This window comes from Equus przewalskii, chromosome 3, assembly GCF_037783145.1.
Source record: "Equus przewalskii isolate Varuska chromosome 3, EquPr2, whole genome shotgun sequence".
NCBI classification, from domain to species: domain Eukaryota; kingdom Metazoa; phylum Chordata; class Mammalia; order Perissodactyla; family Equidae; genus Equus; species Equus przewalskii.
Window position 1 is genome coordinate 106394690 of NC_091833.1, and position 18339 is coordinate 106413028.

The 18339-nt window shown below is 40.7% G+C and overlaps 1 long non-coding RNA gene across 1 annotated transcript; it reads right to left on the minus strand.

Annotated features, from left to right (window-relative positions):
- Positions 1-329: 329 nt before the first annotated feature.
- LOC139082675 (uncharacterized) lies at positions 330-13034 on the minus strand. The gene is made up of 3 exons (XR_011538885.1): positions 12893-13034; positions 12144-12333; positions 330-1068 (listed from the first exon to the last, which is right to left on the minus strand). It is a non-coding gene; the product is annotated as an uncharacterized lncRNA (long non-coding RNA).
- Between the last annotated feature and the right edge of the window lie 5305 nt (positions 13035-18339).

Here is an 18339-nt window from a genome sequence, read left to right on the forward strand (position 1 = left end):
GGACTTGATGTGAGAGTGGAGATCGGGTATGGGAGAATCTGACTTGTGCTTTTGAGAAGAGGAAAGTGACATGAAATGAATTTATTCAGAATCAGGAGGAGGACCCGGGTTTGGCAGGAAAGGTGGATAATGAGCTTGGTCTTACACAGACTGAGCAGCAGGTAACCCACTGAGAGAAGTCTGACAGGTCCCTGGGAGTGGCAGTCCAGAACGCTGGAGGCAGGTCACAGTCATGAGCTACACAGTGTGGGCATCTCTAAGGTGTCGTCTCTCCCATGCATGCAGGGGTTGCAGCTTTTGGAAAACTTAAGTAAAATCGACAACTCAAATGGGAATTTTCAGGAATTTTAATGTGGCTCGCAAGAAAAACAACTAGTCCCTTTTCCTCTCTCATGCTGGAGCTCATCATGCAGTGACAATCTGAAATTTACGACTCAGGCATTTAACATGTTTCAAGGAGAACATTATCATATGAAAACCTTGTAAAGAGAAATGTGTCTTTACTGAGAAGAGACACTATCTTCCTTTTGTAAAGAGACCCCAATCATTTACATTTTCACTTTTGCTTCCCATCTTGTGTTAAATAATTCTGACATTTTCTTCAAATGCAAATTATATTTCTGAAAATTTCTCAAATGTGAGGTTTTATTTTTCCAAAAGGGAGAGAGAGAGAGAGAGCTTTCTTTCATGTGACAATTCTGGCCATCTCCTGGGTCTCTAACTCCCACTCAGTCTGGTTAAAAAGAGGTACTAATTTCATCTGGTTTTTCTGCCTAGCAATGCAACTTCTATCAGAAAATGGCTCTTTGAATCTTAAATGGCTGAGGAAGTAGCTGTTCAGGTAAACATTCTGAATATTAACACATAAAGTCTTAACCTTGGAGTTGGGAGGTCCTTCAAGTTCACTAGATGATAGATGCTCTTCTCCATCATTGAATTTCCATTAAAAGTCTCCACCATTTGGGTGTTCAGCCAGAGCTCACATATCTCCGTCACTTGGTGGAAAAGATATCCTTTACATTTGGAAGCTTCTACCCATTGGTCTTAGATAGTCACTGTAGCCTTATCCTAGGTGAGAGAGAAAGCAGAGAGTAGTTGGTCATGCTTGGGTTTTGCAGACAGATACATTTCGATGCAAATTCTTCATCTGATGCATGAATCATATTTTGAGCATCATCTGCATCATCTGGGAGCTTGTCACAAATGCAGAATATTGGACTCCACCCCAGACCTACTGAATCATAGTCTGTATTTCAATAAGATCCCTAGGTGATCCCCATACACGTTAAAGTTTGAGAAGCATAGCTCAAAACAACTCAGTTAATTATCCGTATGCTCAGTTTCTTGTCTGAAATTGAGATGGTTGGACTTGGTAATCTCTAAAAGTTCCTTCTACCTATAAAACACTAAAATCATAACTATGGAGTTTATAACAATCTATTGACAGAACATTTTTAATAAGGGAATACTAGTAACAATCTCAATACAAAACAATAGGGAATTTTTAAAGTAAACTATTGTTTAGCTACTCAGTTAGACTATTTTTAAAATTACTTAGACCAAAACGATAATAAAATATAAAATCCTGGAGAGAATGTCAAGAAAAGATCAGGATATAAAACATAATGATTGTATTTAATAAACAAAAAAAAAAACCCTAGAAAAGTACCAAAATGTCTATAGTGGTTATACATAGACAGTGTGATTAGGAAGCACACCTAATGACACTACTGACACACAGGTTATTTCCCTGTTATGTAGTCCCCCCCTCTGCACCTCCCCCCCATTTCCTAAGTGTATATGATTTCACTAGTAGGAAAAAAAACAAGCACCTTTATTTTTTGATCAATAAGGATCAAATAGAAGACTTGAAAATTTCGAGTTTTACAGACAACCACAAAATTCATTTTATAATGAATATATCAAATCTATTCTTCATCCTACAGAATGTGTCCTTCAGCGATTGTCTTTCAAGGCCCAACTCAAGTCCCACTTCTTCTAAGCCAACTTCCCTTCTTATATACTCTGAGGTCAGGGAGCTTATTTGAATCAACTCTGTGTCCTCTTCTGACAAAGGAACAGACTTGAATTAAGTACAAAGTAAGTGTGAAATGAAAGGAAGGAAGGGAGGGAATGGGGGAGGGAGAGAGAGAGGCAGTGAGAGAGAGAGAAGAAGCAAGGAAGAACAAAAGAAGGAAGCACGCAGACAAGCCCAATGCTGATTGAACTCAAGCCCCTTTGGAGTCCTGTAGAATATTTCTGAAGCAGATCTAGCTGGTTATAATAAATGGCCTTGTGTTATTTGCTATAGTGTCATGGTCTTTCTTCTCCAATGAGATTTCAAGTAGCATAAGAAGAGGAAAACATGCTATTTTTAAAAACATGTTTGAGTTATTCTTTTCTGAAGCAATTTAGTTTAGGGTCACAAGATGCTCTACTTGGTTTTATAAACATACCAATGTATCTTGAGTGTATGCACATAGCAATAGTGCTTCAAATACATGAGGCAAAAATTGAGAGAACTGAAAATGAACCAGACACATCCACAATTAGGAGAATTCAATGCTCCTCTCTCAAAAATTGATAGAAGGGACTGGCCCGGTGGCGCAGTGGTTGGGCGCACATGTTGTGCTTCAGTGGCCCAGGGTTTGCTGATTCGGATCCCAGGTGTGGACATGGCACCAAGTGGCAGGCCTTGCTGTGGTAGCCATCCCACATGTAAAGTAGAGGAAGATGGGCATGGATGTTAACTTAGGGCCAGTCTTACTCAGAAAAAAAGAGGAGGATTGGCAGATGTTAGCTCAGGGTTAATCTTCCTCAAAAAAAGAAAGCAAATTGATAGAACAACTAGATAGAAAATTAACACAGATATAGAAGACTTGAACAATATGGACAGCCAATTTAACCTAATTGACCATTACAGAACACTCCACCCAATAATAGCAGAATTAACATTCTTTTCAAGTGTACATGAAGTATTTACCAAAATAGATTATACTCTGGGCTGTGAAAAATCTCAATAATTGGATTAAGTTTATATAAAATATTATCTCTGAACATAATGGTTTTAGGCTAGAAATCAATAAAAGAAATGTATCTGAAAAATCTCTAAATAGTTGGATACTAAATAACACACTCAAGGATCAGAGAATAAATAATAGGGAAATTAGATAGTATTTTGAATTGAATGAAAATGAAATCACACTGCATCAAAATTTTTAGGATGCAGCTAAAGCAGTATTTAAATGAAAATTTATAGCACTAACCATCTATACTGGAAAAGAAGAAAATTTCAAGTCCCACTACTTTAAGAAACTAAAAAGAGAAGAGCAAATGATGCCAAAAGTGAAAAGAAAGGAAATACTAAAGATTGGAGTGAAAATCGGAGAAATAGAAAACATAAAAACAATTTTTAAATTAATATATTTAAAAGCTTTTTTTTTTCCTAGAAGAGAGGTAAACAAAAGAGAAAGAAACAAAAATTATTAATTACTAATACTAGGAATGGGAAAGATGACATAGCAACAGATTCTACAGATATTAAAATGATAATAAGAGAATATGATAGCTTTATACTGGTTAATCCAATAACTCAGGTGAAGTGAAAAACTTTGTTGAAAGACAAACTACCAAAACTGACTCAAGAAAAAAATAGATAACCTGAATAGCTTTATATTTGTTAATGAAATTGAATTTGTAGTTAAAAACCTTCTCCCAAAGAAAATGCCAGCCCAGGTGACTTCACTAGTGAATTCTACCAAAAATTTAAGGAAGAAATAATACAAGTTCTACCCGGTTTCTTCCAGAAAATTGACAACATAATCGAATATGTAGGAAATTCAAAGAAATCTATAGAAAACGTACCAAAACTAACAGGATGACTTAGCAAGGATGCAGGATAGGATCAATATATAAAAATCAATTTTATTTCTATATACTAGCAATAAACAATTGGAAGTGGAAATTAAAAAAACATTAGCATCAATAAATATGAAATATTTAGACGGGGCTGGCAGGAGTGTGAGCTATGTGAAGCACTCATCTTGGCCCCAGAATTTAGGGGACAATGAAAACTCAGTAATCAAGATAAATAATATTATAACCTTTTATAATCTGGTAATCTTTTAAAATATCAAAATTAATGCAAAAAATGTGTGATGAGTAAAATATCAAAATTTTAAATAAAGATGGGATGTGTTTATTTTGTGACCCTGCATTATTGTGCAAGAGGAACAATTGTTTCCAAATCAACTGGTGGTTGCGGGACCTGTACACTGAGAATTACAAAACTGGGACAAGTTAAAGGACATCTAAACAAAAATTGGAAAGCTATATAGTGTTCAGGATGCAGAGGAATCTGTAGTATTAAGATGTCAATTTTTCCCAACTTGATCTATAGATTCAACAATTCTAATAAAAGTTCCAGCATAATATTTGGTGGGTTTTTTTTGTTGTTAGAAACTGATAGGTTGACTCTAAAATCCAAATGGAAATGCATAAGACATACAATAGCTAAAACAATTCTGAAATAGAAGAACAAAATTGGAGGACCTCTACTACCTGACTTCAAGTCTTATTAAAATATCTTATTATAATAAGGATAGTGTGGCACTGACATCAGGATAGACAAATAGGTTAATGAAACAGAGTAGGGAGTCAAGAAATTGATTGTAGACCTACGTGTAGACACATATGGTCAATTAATTTTTCAACAAAGTTGCAAAGGCAATTCAATGGAGAGAGGATAGTCTTTTTAACACATGATTCAGGAACAATTGGATATCCATATGCAAATTTTTAAAAAATTGTTTGAGCATTTCTCAATATTTCTCAAAATAGCTTTGAGTAAAACTTCAAACTACAAAATTCATAGAAGAAAGTCTATGATCTTGGAGAAGATAAAGATCTTTTTAAGTATAATATCTAAAGCATGATACACAAAATTAAAATTATAAATGGCTTTTCATTAATATTAAAAACTTCTGCTCTTTGAAGAATCCTGTTAAGAGGATGAAAAGATGAGCCAGAGAGTGGGAAAAATGTTAGCAAATCGCATGTCTAATACAAGGTTGGTATCCAGATTATATAAAGAACTCTCAAAACTGGATCATAAGAAAACAAATCCTCCCTCTCTCAAATAATAAAAATACTTGAAACAGACATTCACCAAAAAAGATAGAGATAAAAAATAAACACACGAAGAAAGTTTCAATACCATTAGTTGTCAGATAAATGCAAATTACAATCACAATGTGATACCACTACACATCTAGTAGAATGGCTAAAATTAAACAGAAAGAGCATATTAAGTTTTGGCAAGGCTAAGGTGCAACTGGAATTCTCATACATTGCTGATGGGGATAGAAAATGGTGCAACCACTTTGGAAAACAGTTCAGCCATTTCTATGAAAAGCTAAACATGCACCTACTTAATGCCCAGTTATTCTACTCCTAGGAATTTATACAAGAGCAGGGGTCAGAAATTGTAAATTAAGTGTTTCAGGCTTTGCAAGCCAAGATGCTGCATATCGTGCTACTGTAATGCAAAAGCAGCCATAGACAATAGGCAAATGAGTAAATGAGTAAATGTGCATGGCTGTGTTTGTGGGAAATACTAAATAAGCCATAGTCTGCCGACCCCTGCAGATGTCCAGACAAAGACCTGAATGTTCACAGCAGCTTCATTGGTAACAGCCCCAAACTGGAAACTACCCAATTTCCACCAGCAGATAAATGGATAAACAGACTGTGGTATATCCATAGAGTGGAATAATACTTGGGAATAAAAAATAATGAATTATTGATACACACAACAACATGATGAATCTCCAAATAATTATACTGTATGAAAGAAGCCCAACCCCTCCCCCACAAAAAGAGTACATATTGTATGATTCCTTTTATATATGATTGCAGAAAATGCAAAGTAATCTGTAGTGACTGAAAGCAGATCAGTGGTCACAGGCAGAAGAGGGTGGAGGCAGCACTGGAGAAAAGTATCTATCATAGAAGTGCACAGGGAAGCGTTTGAGAACAATGCTATGGTCGTTATCTGGATTGTGGTGTTGGTTTCATGGATGCATACATATGTCAAAACTTATCAAATTGTATACTTTAAATATGTTCCATTTAGTATGTCAACTATGCCTCAACACAGGTGGTCAAATAAAACACACACCTGGCAGTGGAGGGGCGGAATGGAACAGGCCTCCGAAAGCACCAAGGGCAAGGCCTTGAATGCCATTAGGACTTTCTTTCATTTTGACTTCTCTCTACAGACCGACTTCTCTCTCTGAGACTAGCTGGTCCATGCAGAGGCACGAAGCCTCCCTCTGCTTTCTTGAATAACCCAGAATTCTCAGGATTCTCCAGAGAAGAACAACCAATAGGATATATTTATACAGAGAGAGATTTATTTTAAGGAATTGGTTCATTTGATTGTGGAGGCTGGAAGGTCTGAGATCTGCAGGGCAGGCCATATGCTGGAGACCCAGAGGAGAGTTGTCATTGCAGCCCTGCATCTGAAAGCAGTCTGCAGGCAGAATTCCTTTTTCCTCAGGCGATCCCAGTTCTTTTCTCTTAAGACCTTCATCTGATTGGGTGAGGCCCACCCACATTATGAAAGTAACCTGCTTTACTCAAAGTCTGATTTTTAAACATTTATCAAGTCTTAAAAAAAGTACCTGACAGCAACATGTAGGTTAGTGTTTGAACAAATAACTGGGCGCCATCACCTAGCCAAGTTGACACATAAAAGTAACTGTCACTCCAACACTTCACCTATTGGAAGAGGAAAATTTTGATGGCTGGCACTCTTCTCTCTTAGAGGTAAATGCTTTCAGCTGCCCCTTCTCACTCCATGGACTTGAGACTCTTCTTTTGCTTTCAGTCCTCAGCTCTCTCATGTCTTTCTTTCCAGTGACTTCGGAATTTTCCCCCCAGTGATATTAGATCCAAACTCTCACATTTATGGACTTCATTTCCTTTGCATCTTGAAGTGGCCTCGCTCCTAGAGTTCAACTGACTGCCCCATTTAAAGAACCTGAGCTTATAATGAAGTACCTACACATTTTTAAGACGCAAAACTCATTCCTTCCGTTAGGGCTCGACAATTTTATGAGACCTCGGAAAATGCAGGATGAGCCCTTGGGTTTCAGCTATGGGCCATATGCCATACGCCAGACTGCATCAGAGCCAAAGAATTTTAATTCCTTCACAATAAGGTTTAGTCTTAGCTTGTAAGGCTGTGCCTGGGCTGGGAATTTAAATGTCTGAGAGGTAAACAGGTTGCAATTTCGTTGCTTCTAAACATGTGATTGCCTCAGGGGCTTCTGATTTATTTACTTTTTTTAATGGAGTGTGAGCCCATAAACTCTTCCTGCTGGCAGGCTGGCAGGCCGCGCACATTTTTAGAGGTGCACCAGGCTGCAGCAAAGAGTGGTATCGGGAAGCTGACGGAGCCCCCATAATTAAAACCATGCTCAGCAAATGCTCCTGATTCCAGGGGTCACATCTGATTTCATCTAAAACATTCTTTTTGGTCCCCTCTTAACCCAGTCTTGACTTTTGAGCATTCACATGGTTATCAGAGTGGAGGGTGGGAGGAAGTCGGGGGGATGGGGTGGCAGACAGAGGAATGTAAGCTGTACGTTGAGGGCTCAGAATTGCGTTTTGTCTGTAATCTGATTCCAAATGGACATTGGCAATACGGCATTGGGGAGTGGTTGCTATTGACTTGCTTCTCTGTATCCATAACAGTTTCTTTTTCTCTTTTTCTGGGTACTTTGAAAAGGTAAGACTAAAAATAAGCTATTTCATATGGATGGGTACCTCTTATCATTTGACCCTCATATCCAACACCTGTCATTTTCTAATGGAAAACATACTTTCTTTACTATTCACTTTGGCCAACACACATTTCCAAATGTCAGCAGATTGTTTTATTAACTTGCAGGTATCATCGGTGGAAATCAGACTTGACCTTTGCCTAAATATTTGGCTGTAGAGAGCATCAGTTTCACTATGGATTAGCGCTTTGTCTGTGCCTGAAATGTCTGTGTTGTGTGTGAAATCTTTTACTGTTCAAAATGGGGAGCCTTAGTCCAAACTGGCTTTGCGGGCTCTAGGCCACACTTTGGAGATCTGGAGGGTATCATGTTCAATTTGATTAGAAAAAAAGGGTCCTCAGAGCTTGCTAGAGTGGAATATGTTAGCAAGTTGTTTTTCCTGTAACACCCAGTGTTACATTTCCTAAGGTTTAGGTACATGTTTCTGCAACTACATTTTAGTTTAGTAGAGCTGCATTATCCTTCACACTTTCATATACGTTTTGTCAACAACTTAGGGAGAAGGAGAAAAGGAATTGAGCGTCCCCATTTTACTTAGGTAATAAATATTTATTGAGCACCTGGGGTGTGCTGACAGCGTGCTGGCATACTAAAAAAGACCAAGAATAAACACCCTTCTTCTCTCTTCCTCAGTTTCTCATCTGGGAAATGCTACCCAGACAGTGTGGTGCTGGGACTCTGGCTCTCCCAAAGGGTGTGGGAAGAAGCCCTGATTGTGGTGTTTACCGTGTGCGTGGTGTAAAGAATCCCACGATGGCCAATTTCAAATTACAATCAAAGTGAGACTAACATGGCGCTGGAAGGAGATGAGCACGATCGCCCTGCACTAGAGCAAGCTGTCTCCATCACACCAGTCCACTGGGTTGAGCTCCTGTCCGCCTTCTCCCCAGAGCCATCTCTAAGCCTTGCCTACTCCCTACTTCTTCCCCCGACATACATCAGAGTGTCGGGCACCCTTATGGTAACTCACGTCTTTTTGTGGAATAAATGAATGTTAAGTAGGAAATGAACACCCTGAATTTGGAACATTAGCTAAAGGCTATACGCAAACACACCCCTGTCTATAAACTCATTGGATCGCTTACAAAGAGAGTAGCTGCTCCCTTCCCTTTGCAGTTCACGTACTTGAGAAGAAATGGCAGCTCCATAATCAGGTTCTCCTTTGGAGTGCTCCTGGGCAACCCGTGCATTGCCGTTGGTGGAAGCATGATCTGTGGCTTGAAGCCTTGCCTTGTGGTTTAACTTAAAACCTTAAACCAAGCTCTTGAAAGAAGCTACACGAAAAGTAATGATCCTCAAAATTGAATGCATTGTAACCATTGTAACTGCAAAGAAAAACTTTAATTAGTCACCGTAATAGCACGGTTTAGGCTTCTCTTTTCTTTTCTTGCTTTTAAAATTAAGTGCAGTGACCGGAAATTGTGGGTACCACTGCCTTGGTCTCTTTAACTGAATGACTGGGACAGAGTTGAGGGTGGAGGATGAGTCTGTTCTCTACATTCTAGTTTTACAAATAGGCTCATCTGTTTTTTTAAAAAAGTGGTAGTAATGGTAGTAATGTTTGAAACGGCCCTTTGGGCAGAGAGGAGAGAGTTGTCAAGACACAGTGAAACAGCGCAGACCTGCAGGAGTTTGGGCCTGCTGACGATCGGGGCTACCTACAGCCAGTGGTTTAGCACCTTTGAGTCGTCCATTCCACTCTGGGACCTCCAGAGCCGTGGGGCAACGGGGCAGGGGTTGGTCTGGCCAGTGGTGATGGAGAATTTCTATATTCGAGAGACTTAGGAGTGGTGACAGGGACACATGACAAAGGCTTGTGTCTTTTCGTTGGAGCCTATGTGATTTAGGGTGTTTTGGGGAGGGGCTAATGGGCATGGATGGAAATAACCCAGATCCTCACCGCTCCCAGAAGCTGCCATGTTGATTCTCTCCTTCCACAGGACTGCCCTGTTGAGAATTCTTTTCCCTTTGAGGCTGCCCTTGATACCGTCTGTGATAGGCAGGGTTGCTAGTATGTAGGGACACACAATTATTAGCCATTGTGACCTTGGATAAGGTAGTTAACCTAATTGGGACTCAGATCCCTCATCTGTTAAATGAGGGCAGTGTTGTCCTGACCTCATGTTGTTTGGACTATTACATGAGATGAAGAATGTGAAGTGCTTAGCACAGTGCTTAGCTTAGAATGTAGTTTTTCACTGAGAAATAATGAGAAAAACTGTAGCTAAAAGTTTGGGGCCGGACACTGATGATGCTATTTGAAAAGAGTTTATAAGAGCATGTGTGGAGGAGAGCAGGCGGGGTTGGCAAGCATATGAGAATAGGGAACAATTGTTGGGGATGCTGTGCCCCCCAGGTCCCCTTCGGGCCTGAAGGATTTATGTCCCTTGCTGCAGGAAGGTTGTCACAGCTCTCAGCTATGGAGACCCACCTTACTCAGTGTGGCCCCTTTCCCCTGGGGCACCTGCACCCTATGACTGACTGACTCAGGGATACAAAGGCATGGCCCTTCACCCCAATTTGGGACAACTCTGAAGGGCCATCTTAGCTTCAGAGCTCCTGTGGTGTTGGCTGAGGCTTTGTTAGATTTAGAACTTTCAGCCTCACCCACAACCTCTGGCGGGGAGGAGAGAGGGACCAGGTTGAATTAATTACCAATGGCCAATGATTTAATCAATCATGCCTATGTAATGAAACCTCCATAAAAATCCTAAATGATGGGGTTTGGAGAGCTTCTGGGTTGGTGAACAAGTGGAGGTGCTGGGAGGGTGGCATGCCTGGAGAAGGCATGGAAACTTCACACCCCTTCCCACATACCTAGCCCTGTGCATCAATTCCATCTGGCTGCTCCTGAGTTGTATCCTTTTAAAGTAAACCAGTAATCTAATAAGTAATCTGTTTTCCTGAGTTCTGTGTGATATTCTAGCAAATTATTGAACCTGAGGAGGGGGTTGTGGGAGGCTCTGACTTGTAGCTGGTGGGTATGAAGCACAGGTGACAACCTGGACTTGCAGTTGGCATCTGAAGGGGTGGGAGGGGCAGTCCTGTGGGACTGAGTCCTCAACCTACAGGGTCTGTCTAGTCCCAGGTAGATCGTGTCCAGATTGAGTCAAATTGTAGGACCCTCAGCTGGTGTTGGAGAATCGCTTGGTGTAAAAGTCCCACACGTTTGGTGACCAGAGGTGAAGTGGTGGGAGTAGTAGAATAGAAGAAAAGTAGAGCTTTTTTCTTAGAGAGAAATAAGAGTTATTCCTTTCAGCACCACAGTCCAAGCGTCCCCTCTGCCCATGTCTGCAGGAGCTCTCCCTCATGAACTTCCTGCTCACTAAGCATCTTTCAGAGCTGCTTCCCAGGAAACCCAACCCGTGGAGGCATTCAAGGCAGAGGGAGCAACAAGAACACGAAAAGGGAAGGATGAAAAAGCCAAGCAAGGTTTCTTGTGATGACTGATAGTGTTTGGTGTGAGGAAGGATGTTGTGAGAGGTTGGTTCTCACTGCTCTGAAGTTGGTGCCATGGGGGAAGCTGATGTAAAAGACCAATGGTGCCTGGTTCTTCACTGGCCTCTTTCCAGAAGCCTCAGGCACAGAATGTCAAGGTACTTCAACTGCATAATGAAAGGGGAACTCAAGAGCACGTCTCCTCCTTCAACAGCTCCCAGATTTCTTCCAGAGACAGCTTAACTGCATGAGGTCAACCAAACCTCAGGGTGTGTTGTCTATAGACAGTCCTCAGCATCCTCTCTGTCGTAAGCCTGGGGCCAGCTGCCTTTTCCTGAATGACATTCAACTGGGGGGTGGGGGGTGGGTATAGAGCCTGATGGCTCCTGCCCACGCCAATGGAGACGGTGGGACTCAAAGGTCTTCTTTCCCTCCCCTCTCTGCCTGTGCACAGTTATTAAATCACTCCCAACCATTCCTTTGTAAGGTATTTCCTTATGAACCGAACGAGTAATTCTATTTTAAAGGTAGAATTATTAAAGTAATATAAGCAACTGGTGAAACAAGTTCAAATACAAAAATAAATAAATAATGAAAAGTCTTTCTCTCTCTCTTTCTCACCTCAGAACTCCCAAATCCACTCCTCAGAAATAATCACAGTGAACAATTGTGTTTCCTTCCATGTATATGTGCATTTTTATTTATTTCTGTTTTTTAACACAAATGGGTAATACCTTCTATGCTTTCATTTTGCTCCTTGCTTCTTTTTTCACTTAATTTATAGAACATGTTTCATTGCAAGTAACCAAAAACTGAACTCAAACTGTACCGAGTAATAAACAGGACTTGTTGACTTACGTAACTGGAAGTTCAGAGAAAGAGCTTGGTTCAAGGTTGATTTGACTCAGTGGCTTAATGATCTTATCAGAGGCCTAGTTTCTTTCTTTCTGCTCTGCCTTTCATGGTGTGATTGCTAGGGCTGGCTTCTCATCTTGGCTGCAATATGACTTGCTAACATCCCCACGGCTGCATACTTACACATCCATATCTAGGCAGAGAGAGAAGTTATTTCTTAAAGATCTCTCAGAAGAACAAGAAAGCTTTAATTTTATTATTTTTTTCCCTAGAGGCCCAAGCCAACTGCTTTTCATATCTCATTGGAATGTATTAGGTCATGTGCCCCTGGCAGAAACAGTCCTCCTAGAAAGGGTGGGGGTTACATGAATTAGTTAGGCCTGAGCTAAGAGCTCATCCAAGAGCCAGGGGTGGAGTCATCATTTCCCAAGTATATGGGCTGTTGGTGGTAGGTGTGGCTATCCAAGCAAAAATAAAATATTTAACATTATATTATGCATCTCTTTCCATAACCATATAGCTAGATCTATTTCTTTAAAAAAAATTAAACTGTCAGTGTAAGGTTCAGTTGTGAGGATTCAGCACAATTTATTTAACCAATTTCTGTTAATGGTCATTTAGGTTATTTCCAGCTCTTTCCTGATATGAAGCAATGCTTTGGTGAATGCTCTGCATACATTTTTGCACACACATGGATGATAGGTATATCTATGACTAAATTGCCAGAAGATGAATTCAAGAATATAACCCACCTACATTTAGTTGCAGAACATCAAATTCACTCCAGGAAGTAATGACTCGAGTTGGAGCCTTCAGGAATGATTCTCAAAACTACGTTATTGGCCTGATCCACCAAAGGAGCTGCTGCCTAATTGAGAAGTTGCCACACAGCTCTCAGTTCCTAGAACCACACCATTATGAAGTCATGATTAGAAGCACCAAGATCAAGGATCAGTAAATATCAGGAAACCACTGCTGAGGCTGCTCCAGAATTACCCTGTAGCAGTGAATGAGGCTCTATGCCCTGACTTTTGACACCCACAAAGCCGATGGCCACAGATCCAGCAGGAGCAAAGTGCCTGCATCATTTTTGAGTTTAAAAACTCATACAGTACTCCTGATTGATGGAATCTAATTTACATTCAAAACCCTGTCTGCAAGGCAATCTGGGAAATGCCTAGCTTTCTAGCCTTTGCTGTCAGGCAGACACACTGGAAGGAGAAAGACATACATGTCAGTCTTGCACATACAAGGGAACACGTGTTTTTAATTATCCTAGATCATGTCAAAATGCTCAAAAGGAGAAAGTCTCCGTTTGCTGCCTCTGTAAAACTAAGATCTCTGTGGGTCTCTGTTCCAACTTCACCATGACTGTGTAGACCAAAAGCAATCCTTCAGGGCCTGCACGGGTTGTAAGGGATCAGCTGTTCTTCCACTGCAGCAAAGATGCAAGGTTGAGAGAACCTTATCTGCCTGATTAGAAAGCAAAGATAGCATCTCTTCCAAGGGCATAAGATGACTGAACGTGAGCTCTTGACTTGTTTAGTCATTGTTGAGCATCTCTGTGGGCCAGTTTCTGAACCAGTTAATCCTCATACCTCCCCCACGTGATGGATGTCATCATCTCCAGGGTGGGTACGCAGGCGGTACACACTGGTACAGCTCCAAAGGGCTGGCTTCTCTTCTAACGGCTGGGTGCCTGTACTGACCAGCTGTTAGATATTTTGGATATCACTCTTGATCATCCCTATTTTGTAGATTAGAAAACTGAAGTTCTAAAATAGTAGGACATTTCCCCAAGGCCAGGGGGTCCAAAGTAACCAGGATTTGAGGCTGATGGTGTATGGCTCCAAAGGCTGTTTTTTTTTTTTACCATGCTCACTGCCTTTCTGTGGAAACAAATACTAAGAGTAAAATGCTTATGTGGTATGGTGTGGTTTAAAAAGGCTCTGTTTTTAAGCTACATTAATACACGTTTCTTAGCATTGGTGAACATATTTTCTGGGAACAAAATTGGGACACTGTGGTGGTTATTTCTATATGTTGACTGGGCCATGAGATGCCCGGATATTTGGTTAAATGTCATTCTGGGTGTGTCTGTGAGGGTGTTTCCAGATGAGATTAACATTTGAGCCTGTAGACTGAGTAAGGCAGATTGCTGTCCTCAGTGTGAGTGGGCCTCCTCCAATCCCTTTAAGGCCTGGATAGAACAAAAAGGCTGAGAAAGGAGAATTCGCTCTCTCTGCCTACTGTCTTTGAGCTGAGACATCATCAGTCATCTTTTGTCTTCACGCTCGGACTTGGACTGGAATCGCCATCATTGGCTCTTCCGGTTCTCAGACCTTCAGACACAGACTGCAACTATAGCATCAGCTCTCCTGGGTCTCCACCTTGCCCACTGCAGATCTTGGGACTTTTCAGCCTCCATAAACGTGTGAGCCAACTCATTATTATAAACCTCTTTATAAATAATATAATATAATATAAATCCTATTAGTTCTCTCTCTCTGGAGAAACCAGAGTAATACAACCACCATTTTATGACACATGGCCTGGCAAAGCTGAACTTGGAATTGAAGTAAAAATACAGGGGTAAGAGACACCCTTCATGATCTGATGCTAACCCACCTCCCCACAGCCTCCTCTCTGTCCCCAAGGCCCGCCCCTTCATGCCATGCACTTACAGCACTGCAGGCTTTTGCCCTTCCGCAGACTTCTATATGAAATGCTCTTCTCCTGAAGGACATCATGCTCTGAAGGCAGCAAAAGATGATGCTCGTTCAGGGGAGGATTTTCTGACATCCTTATTTATTTCCTCTTACCTGGTAACTGTATCTTTGTCATAACTCCCAGATGAAGGTATAATCTGTTTTTCTTGTCCTCCATTAAAGTGTAATTCTTAAAAATTCTCTCTTAATGGTTTTCAGCATCCTTGGTGCCTGACACGCAATATATAAATTTAGAGGGTGTGTGTATATATGTCTGTACGGTTGCTTGTTTGTTTTTCCAAAAAGAAGGCTAAAATGGTAAGGTTCTCTGTGTCATCCATTTCCTTCGCTGCAACCAAACTCTTATATTATAAAAACCAACATATTATCAGCTGTTCTGGAATCATCTGTAGTTTCTTTTCCTGGAGCAGAGAAAGCAGGGAAGAGGAGTGGAATAGAGAACAGATTTTGGAGCAAGAAATTGCTGGATTTGAATCTTCTCTCTGTCACTTGCTACTTTCACAGCTTTGAATGACTTAACCTCCTTCAACCTTCATTTCTTCATTGGTGAAATGGGGATGATAAGGGTGCTTATCTCACAGGCTATTGCGTGATTTAATGAGATAATGCACAAAAAGCACCTAGCACAGTACCTAGAATTCAGCGTCATTTAGTAGTGATAGCAGAAATAGAAGAGGAAAATTAGCAGTATCTAAGTTTCGAACATGGCATTTTCACATTTCTTCCCCAGAAAAAGAAAGCATTTGGATTGCTTTCAGATTTTCATTTAAGTTAAAATACCAGAATTTAAGGATTTTGCTTAATGGCTGAAATGTATTGCTTACATCTTTGGAGTAATCATTAGAAATAACCTTTTCAAGCAGCGCCCACCACCATCCATCTGTACTCAAGAGGGCTAAGCCAGGAGACAGGGATGAGGATGTTTTCCCTCATCTCCACAGCAGCTTGTTGCCAGGGAGAATCACTCTAGGAGGTTAGTATCTTGATCCCTGGTTAAAGCAAAGATATAATTCATAAGAATCAGGACCACAAATGGAACCACAGCTGGATAGGGAGCAAGGGAGGAAACTTTGCAAAGTAGAGAATATTTGCAAAGTGGAGATTCAGAAGTTTCGTGCTCTGGCCCAGGGACCTGGGATAGAGTGCCAGCAACCCACTAACTAGCTGTGTGACTTTGGGGAAGTCATTTTTTTTCCCTTCCCAGCTCATTTGTCTCATCTGTAGAATGGGCATATAAATTCCTACGTCTTGCATCCCACAGGGTTTACAAAGCACCACTCAGATGAAAGAAATCTGCTATCAGTGAGGCTAAGGGGGCATCAACCACCGTCGCTGCCCCTCTCTGGCATCCTGATCTTGCTGCCATCCTGGAGGCAGAACCAGACAGAGGATATCTCAGCTTCCTGTCCAGGGACAAGAAGTTATTAAAATTGAAAAATAGACTGAAAACTCGTGTCTTGTGTTTTCCTCAACCTCTATACATTGACTGTGAAGTTTAAAAAAATTATTTCTAAAATATAAACAGATTCTAAAAACCTCAAGTTTAAAAATAAATATATATCATTCTACATATTTTTGTTAAAAAGCATATTTTATTAAATATCTAGAATTTTCCATTTTAATTCCTTTCTTTTTCTTTTTCTGTATTTTAGTGTGTGTGTGTGCAGTGTGTACACCGCTATGAATCCTTTATGAAATGAGGCAGGATATTCTTAAATATCTCATTTAATCCTCACCACAAATTTATGAGAGGAGTATAGTAGCCCCTTTCATAGATGAAGTAACCAAGAATCAAAGAGTTTAAGTAAGCTGCCTACTTTTCAAAGCCAGGAGCCAGTATTCAAACTCACATCTGGTGACCCCATAAGTCTTAAGTTCAGGAAGGTGAAGGAAAGGAAGAACTATTCCCCTACCCTCTACGTCCTTCTGGCAGGTCCAAGAATTAAATTGACGTAACACAGAATAACAGGAGAAAATCAAACAAAGCTTAATAACACGTATACACAGAAGAAACCCAGGAAAACTGAGAAACTTACCAAAATGGCCAAAGCCACCACCTTAAATACCATTTCAGCTAAAGACAAAGGAAGATGTTGGGGTTAGTGGTTTGGGACTTCAAAGGGGAGGAGGGCAATTTATACGGAGATGTGACCATCTATAGACAATGTGATGACAGAGAGAGAGAGAGAGAGAGAGAACTCTGATAAGAATGGGCTTAGCAAGGACTCTTCCAGTCTATTATACCCAGAGTTATCTATGGTGATGGCCTGTCCTGGGGACACAGACCTTCTATCTTAAATTCTTTTAGGCAGTTAGGGGGAAGGTCAAAGTTTCTTTCAGAGTCTTTTGTTCTTAAAAATAGTCAAGCTAAAGAGACACATCTTGGATGGCCAATTCTGATCCCCTACAAGAGGCACTTTTTCCCACAGCCTCACTGTGCCTCAGAGAAGGAAGGTCCCAAAGGCTGAGCTGGGCAGACAGATGAGCCCGACATAGTTGCCACTTGACCCTTTTAGTTATGGAAAGAGTAGATAGGGCTGGATTAACGATTGGATTCAGGGAACTTTCAACCAGGAAAGAAAGCGATGGGACAAGGGAATGAATTCAGGATTCTTGACAAGAGACTCTTGAAGGAGACAAGCCCACCTGGTGGATTGTCTCCTCTCTTTCACTAAGAATCGTGGACTTGGACTCCCAAGTTTCTCTTACATCTGAAGAAACAGCTGGACGACTCAGTCATTTAAGAACACCTGGGCTAGTGGAAGGGCAAATTTGCACATCAATTGGAGAGAAGTATGGAAAATCTTTTTAACCTTGGCTTTAATTCATGGAATCTTCTCTCTCAGTGCCAAACTTGCTAGTTCCTTCCTTTACCCCAAAGACATCACCAGGAAGTAAGGATCCTGCCCCTGGTGCAGGTGTTAGCGACATTGTGTTCATGGTAAACAGACCTTACATAAGCTTCTTTGAGATTTGGGCAGTTGTGGATATCACAGATCTTTTCAGAAGGAATTTTAGATTTCTGCATTTCAACGGTCAACCTTGAAATGCAAGCTCTTGTTTTGGAGGACCACTCCCAAGGAGCTGCAAACTTCCTTTTGATCTTTTCCCTCCTCTCTCACAGCCTCCTTCTCAAAACACTCAGTTTTCCTAGAAAGTGAGGCTATTTTCCCATCCAGTAGCCTACAAACTATTTTCCTTCCTGATTTTTCAATACGGCTGGGGATTAGACGTTGGGGTGTCAGGACTTTCCAACAGGATTTGTTGAGCTCTTTTGGGGAGTTTTATGGAGGATTTAGTTAACATTGCTGTCGGTGCTGTCAAGAAGTTTTCAAAAGTCTTCCCTTGTTGCTACACATCCTCTCACTAAGAAGACAGGCAGTATACCTCCTATTTTCTCAAATATAAGAATATGTCATTAAATGAGCCTAAGAAGGAGAAAAACAAGTCCCTAAGGTCACTGCAAATGG